We start from the raw sequence: 6,441 nt of genomic DNA, 5'->3' as shown, positions 1-6,441 counted from the left end.
TCTGTGTGCCCCCATCTGTGTGTGCCCGTCTCTGTGTGCCCCCATCTGTGTGTGCCCGTCTCTGTGTGCCCCCATCTGTGTGTGCCTGTCTGTGTGCCCCCATCTGTGTGTGCCTGTCTCTGTGTGCCCCCATCTGTGTGTGCCTGTCTGTGTGCCCCCATCTGTGTGTGCCTGTCTCTGTGTGCCCCCATCTGTGTGTGCCTGTCTGTGTGCCTCCCGTTTGTGTGTGCCCGTCTCTGTGTGCCCCCATCTGTGTGTGCCCCCATCTGTGTGTGCCCCCATCTGTGTGCCCCCGTCTCTGTGTGCCCCCGTCTCTGTGTGCCCGTCTCTGTGTGCCTCCCGTTTGTGTGTGCCTGTCTCTGTGTGCCCGTCTCTGTGTGCCCCCATCTGTGTGTGCCCCCATCTGTGTGCCCCCGTCTCTGTGTGCCCGTCTCTGTGTGCCCCCATCTGTGTGTGCCTGTCTGTGTGCCCCCATCTGTGTGTGCCTGTCTCTGTGTGCCCCCATCTGTGTGTGCCCGTTTGTGTGCCTGTCTCTGTACGTGCTCCTGTCTGTGTGCCCCCATCTGTGTGTGCCCGTCTCTGTGTGCCTCCCGTTTGTGTGTGCCTGTCTCTGTACGCGCTCCTGTCTGTGTGCCCCCATCTGTGTGTGCCTGTCTCTGTGTGCCCCATTTGTGTGTACGCCTCTGTCTGTGTGCCCCCATCTATGTGCGCCTGTCTCTGTGTGCCCCCATCTGTGTGTGCCTGTCTCTGTGTGCCCCATTTGTGTGTACGCCTCTGTCTGTGTGCCCCCATCTATGTGCGCCTGTCTCTGTGTGCCCCCATCTGTGTGTGCCCGTCTCTGTGTGCCTCCCGTTTGTGTGTGCCTGTCTCTGTACACGCTCCTGTCTGTGTGCCCCCATCTGTGTGTGCCTGTCTGTGTGCCCCCATCTGTGTGTGCCCGTCTCTGTGTGCCCCATCTGTGTGCCTCCCGTTTGTGTGCCTCCCGTTTGTGTGTGCCCGTTTGTGTGCCTGTCTCTGTATGCGCTCCTGTCTGTGTGCCCCCATCTGTGTGTGCCTGTCTCTGTGTGCCCCATTTGTGTGTACGCCTCTGTCTGTGTGCCCCCATCTATGTGCGCCTGTCTCTGTGTGCCCCCATCTGTGTGTGCCCGTCTCTGTGTGCCTCCCGTTTGTGTGTGCCTGTCTCTGTACACGCTCCTGTCTGTGTGCCCCCATCTGTGTGTGCCTGTCTATGTGCCCCCATCTGTGTGTGCCCGTCTCTGTGTGCCCCATCTGTGTGCCTCCCGTTTGTGTGCCTCCCGTTTGTGTGTGCCCGTTTGTGTGCCTGTCTCTGTATGCGCTCCTGTCTGTGTGCCCCCATCTGTGTGTGCCTGTCTCTGTGTGCCCCATTTGTGTGTACGCCTCTGTCTGTGTGCCCCCATCTGTGCCTGTGCCTCCGTCTGTGTTTGCCCATGTGTGTGCGCACCCCCATCTGTGTGCGCCCATCAGTGTGAGACCTTACGTCCCTGGCAGGTGCCCATGAGTGCACACAGGGTCTGCACACTAGCGTGTGCCCTTGTGACTGCCATGCCCGTGCATGTGTGGACACACGTGTGTGTTTGTTGGGGACCATCCCCTGCACTCTTGTGCCTGGAATGGGCCCAGAGGCTCCTGGGTTGGCTCTGCCCAAAGTTGCACACCCCGTGTCCCCCCCCCCAATGCTGGAGCTGCTCTGTAGGGGTGCCTGTCGCACTCCTCCCTGCGGTGCCAGCACCGGCACAGAAACGCACCTGCGTGTGCACACAGCCATGTGCTCAGACATACCCACGTGTAACATCCTTGCACACGCACACAAAGTGCTTTGCATGCATCCCACATTTGCACGTCGGACGTGCATCAAGTCAGCACACCCACAATTCCTGCTTCCACCCCCCTTCACATATGTGCTGACTCTCACTGTGTCCCCTCTGCTCCTTTCATCTGGCTTTGGGGAGAGACCCCGGCCTGTCCACCCCCTCAGCGGCTCTGTGGCAGCTCTCGGCTCCCTGCCCTTCCTCTCCCCTCGGGCTGTGCACACGAGCCCAGAGGGGCCTCTCCCAGCTGCGCAGAGAGGACCCCCATGCTGCAGCAGCTGAGCCCCGGCCCAGCCACCTCTCCCTTCCTTCTGGTGAGATGGGAGCTCTCTGGGGCAGGGACTGGCCCTCTAGGTTTGTGCAACCCCCTGCACAGCAGGGCCTGATCCTGGCTGTGACCCATGCCCCGCCGCATATGAAGAACAGCAGTGGCAGTGGGGCAGGGCTGGGGAGCTGGAAGCCTGAGAGGCAGGCCCTAGTGAGACAGCTCTCTGGGTGGTGGCTGGTTTCACCAGGGCCGTGTTGCTAACCCTACAGCACAGAGTGAGGCATCATTAACCTGTGGAACTCACTGCCACAGACTCTTAGGAGCAAAGAGCTTAACAAACCTCCCAGAGCAGTTGGGCAGCAGATGTCAGGATCCACCAGGCCGGGCTCCCGAGCCTGAGCTTAGCTCTGCCAGGACCTGGGGGCGCCTGGTGGAACAGGCCCCTTTTAGCAAACCCAGGCTCAGGCGCTATGTGACCCACGTGGGGAATAGTGACACTGCCTGGAGGGATAGATCCTGCACCCTGGGCTGGGAGGCGCCACGTCCCCACCCCCGTGTTGTGCAAGCTCTGCCAGGGCTGCGTTCACCCCCCCAGGGACGGGCGGGGCAGAGGCTGCACCATTCCACAGACAGCTGCTCGCCATGGGGCCGTCTAAACAGACAGGTTGCCTTCTCAGCTCTCACCAGCAAGGCTGGGCCAGTGCCTGGATGGGCGACATCCAGGGTGGGGGCCAGGGGGGGGCGCTCTCCCCTCCCTGGCAGTTGTGATGCCAGCGCGCAGCATGGAAGGAGGGGGGCTGTGCCCTCTGAGTCACTGCATTCGACTCTCCCTTGCCCTGGGGCCTGGACAAAACTGGAGCTGTCGGCCGAGGGCAGTGCCGGGCGGCCGTCTGTCTGCTGCCTTGAGTCACAGGCTGGCTCGAGCTGGCAATAGGGTCTGTGTTGGGCTGATGAATCGCTGCGAATCAGCAGACACGGCCGCTCAGTCTAGCGCCCACTCGCGGAGCGGCAGGGCCCGGTAGCCCCTCCGCACAGGCCATCGCGTGCCACCCAGTCCCCTGGCCTGAGCCCAGGGACTTGGGCTGAAGGCAACCTGGGGAGGGGGCGGGGGGCTCTGTGCATTCAAGTTCACAAGCTGGGATGACTGGCGAAGAGGCAGGCTGTGCGGGTGCAGCACTGCTGGCAGGGCCTCGGGCACTGACACCCCAGACAGACACAAAGGGCAGGAATGTGAGTTTCAGGCCGTAGCCCTCACAAAGGCTGGTCCAATAGCAGCAGCCGCCCCAGGAAAGCCAGCTGAGCCGAGGGTGGGGGCGGGGGGAGCAGTGGAAACAGAACAGACGTGACTGGCAGCCAAGAGGAGCTGAAATCACGAAGCAGACAAGCAGTCGGGGCATCGTTTCTTCGGCAGGGAGGGAGATGGCCAGCGGAACAGCCATGGGGCAGCCCAGTGCAGGGTTTCCCGAGCCAGGATGCCCCAGTGGTTCCAGACCCAAGGACCTGTGTCCTAGCCCAGCTGCCCTGGTGTGTGAGGAGGCTGAGGCAGGGGGCTCGTTGCAGTGTGGGATCTGTGCGCCCCTTCGCCGGCTGCTCCCCAAGGACGGCCTACCCGCAGCCTGAGACTGACCAGAAACGTTTGAGGGGAGGGGCTGAAGGGCGCATGCTGCATCCAGAGCGGCCTGGCGGCAGGTGTCCGCACTCACATGGGTGCTGCCCCCCGACCCCGGGAATGTGCCGGAACCCTGAGACTGGGGCAGCGGCCAGGCTCCTGAAACGTAAACGCATCCCAGGTTCTCCAGAGCAGAGACATGGCTTCCTGTCCCGGCAGCCTGATCCTGCTGGGGGCCAGGCTGGGCTCTGGCTTCCAAGCCCTCAGGAGGCAGAGAATCCCCCCTTCCCTGGGCCTTTGTTCATCACCTGCAGCCTTAAGGAGCTGTGCTGCTTTGGGGACCCGCGCAGCAGAGTGAAGGGTTGCGAATTCCTGGGGGCCAATTGCTGCTGTGTCAGGCTGGGCTGGAGGCTGATGAGACGCTCAGGACCTTGCTGGAAAACCCACCCAGCTGCTGCCCCTCAATTGTACGGGTGGGAATTTCTGCACCGCCGGGAGAATTCCTGGGGCTAGGCAGCAAGTGGGGCTGTGCCCAGCATGTCCCTGGCTCCGTCCCAAGGTACCACGGTGCCCTGCTGTCTGCAGCGGCTCCCGGCTGGGACGGAGAATTGACTGTGGCCGACTCCCCACACTGGTGTGTCGAGGCACCGACACACGTACGCTCCCGGATCACTCCAGCGTCTCAGCCAGTCCCCTCCGCCTCTCCAGTCTGCCTCGCCCCCCCGACAACCGGACTGTGTGGGAACAGTCACAGCACATTCCAGTCGCTTACCCTCGGTCAGCCGGTGCCCTCGAGCTTGCAGAACGCCCACAGGCAGAACCCAGCCTGGGACCTCAGTGCGGGAGCCTCCCCAGAGCGAGCTACAAGCCAGCCGGCTCTCAGCTAGGGCTGCAGCGCAGACGCATTCTCTCTCTGCCAGGGGTCTCAGGGCCACTGCATGGGACAGCGACCCACGCCCAGCAGGTGGGGGGTTTGGACGTAATAGTGTAGGCCAGCGGTTCCAAAACTTTTCTGCACCACGCCCTCCTTTTGAAAACCCCTCACGCCCCCCAACAGCAAAAGTTGTTTAGAAAGAAGAAAAAAAAGGAACTGACTGGGGCAGCAAAACCTGATGGGGGGGCTGGGTTGCCTCACCCCCTCCCCTAGAATTTCTTCATGCCCCCCACTTTGGGAGCCCAGGGGCTGTGTCTACACTGGCAGGATTTTCTGCAAATGCTTTTAACAGAAAAGTTTTTCCGTTAACAGCATTTGCGGAAAAGAGTCTAGATTGGCAGGACAAATGCACTTTTTGCGGAAAAGCGTCTGTGCCAATCTAGACGCGGTTTTGCGCAAGAAAACCCCAATCGCCATTTTCACCATCGGGGCTTTTTTGTGCAAAACAGTCCTCCCCTGTCTGCACTGGCCCGTGGCGCAAAAGCATTCGCACAAGAGGGCTTATGCCCGAACGGGAGCGGCACAGCCTTTCCGAAGGACACTGCCAATGCTACACGAGATCGGCCGCGTTCTGCGGAAATTCAAGCGGCCAGTGTAGACACAGCCCTGGCGCAGGCGATGCAACGCGGCTAGGTTAATGCTGTAGCGCAGGCCCCCTGCCAGTGTAGACACAGCCCTGGCGCAGGCGATGCAACGCGGCTAGGTTAATGCTGTAGCGCCCCCCCTGCCAGTGTAGACACAGCCCTGGCGCAGGCGATGCAACGCGGCTCGGTTAATGCTGTAGCGCAGGCCCCCCTGCCAGTGTAGACACAGCCCTGGCGCAGGCGATGCAACGCGGCTAGGTTAATGCTGTAGCGCAGGCCCCTGCCAGTGTAGACACAGCCCTGGCGCAGGCGATGCAACGCGGCTAGGTTAATGCTGTAGCGCAGGCCCCCTGCCAGTGTAGACACAGCCCTGGCGCAGGCGATGCAACGCGGCTAGGTTAATGCTGTAGCGCAGGCCCCCCTGCCAGTGTAGACACAGCCCTGGCGCAGGCGATGCAACGCGGCTGGGTTAATGCTGTAGCGCAGCCCCCTGCCAGTGTAGACACAGCCCTGGCGCAGGCGATGCAACGCGGCTTGGTTAATGCTGTAGCGCAGGCCCCCCTGCCAGTGTAGACACAGCCCTGGCGCAGGCGATGCAACGCGGCTAGGTTAATGCTGTAGCGCCCCCCCTGCCAGTGTAGACACAGCCCTGGTGCAGGCGATGCAACGCGGCTAGGTTAATGCTGTAGCGCAGGCCCCCCCTGCCAGTGTAGACACAGCCCTGGCGCAGGCGATGCAACGCGGCTGGGTTAATGCTGTAGCGCAGGCCCCCCTGCCAGTGTAGACACAGCCCTGGCGCAGGCGATGCAACGCGGCTAGGTTAATGCTGTAGCGCCCCCCCTGCCAGTGTAGACACAGCCCTGGCGCAGGCGATGCAACGCGGCTAGGTTAATGCTGTAGCGCAGGCCCCCCTGCCAGTGTAGACACAGCCCTGGCGCAGGCGATGCAACGCGGCTCGGTTAATGCTGTAGCGCAGGCCCCCCTGCCAGTGTAGACACAGCCCTGGCGCAGGCGATGCAACGCGGCTAGGTTAATGCTGTAGCGCCCCCCCTGCCAGTGTAGACACAGCCCTGGCGCAGGCGATGCAACGCGGCTGGGTTAATGCTGTAGCGCAGGCCCCCCTGCCAGTGTAGACACAGCCCTGGCGCAGGCGATGCAACGCGGCTGGGTTAATGCTGTAGCGCAGGGCCCCCTGCCAGTGTAGACACAGCCCTGGC

The sequence above is a fragment of the Pelodiscus sinensis genome, unplaced genomic scaffold, assembly GCF_049634645.1.
Source record: "Pelodiscus sinensis isolate JC-2024 unplaced genomic scaffold, ASM4963464v1 ctg207, whole genome shotgun sequence".
NCBI classification, from domain to species: domain Eukaryota; kingdom Metazoa; phylum Chordata; order Testudines; family Trionychidae; genus Pelodiscus; species Pelodiscus sinensis.
This window is presented reverse-complemented; position numbering follows the sequence as displayed.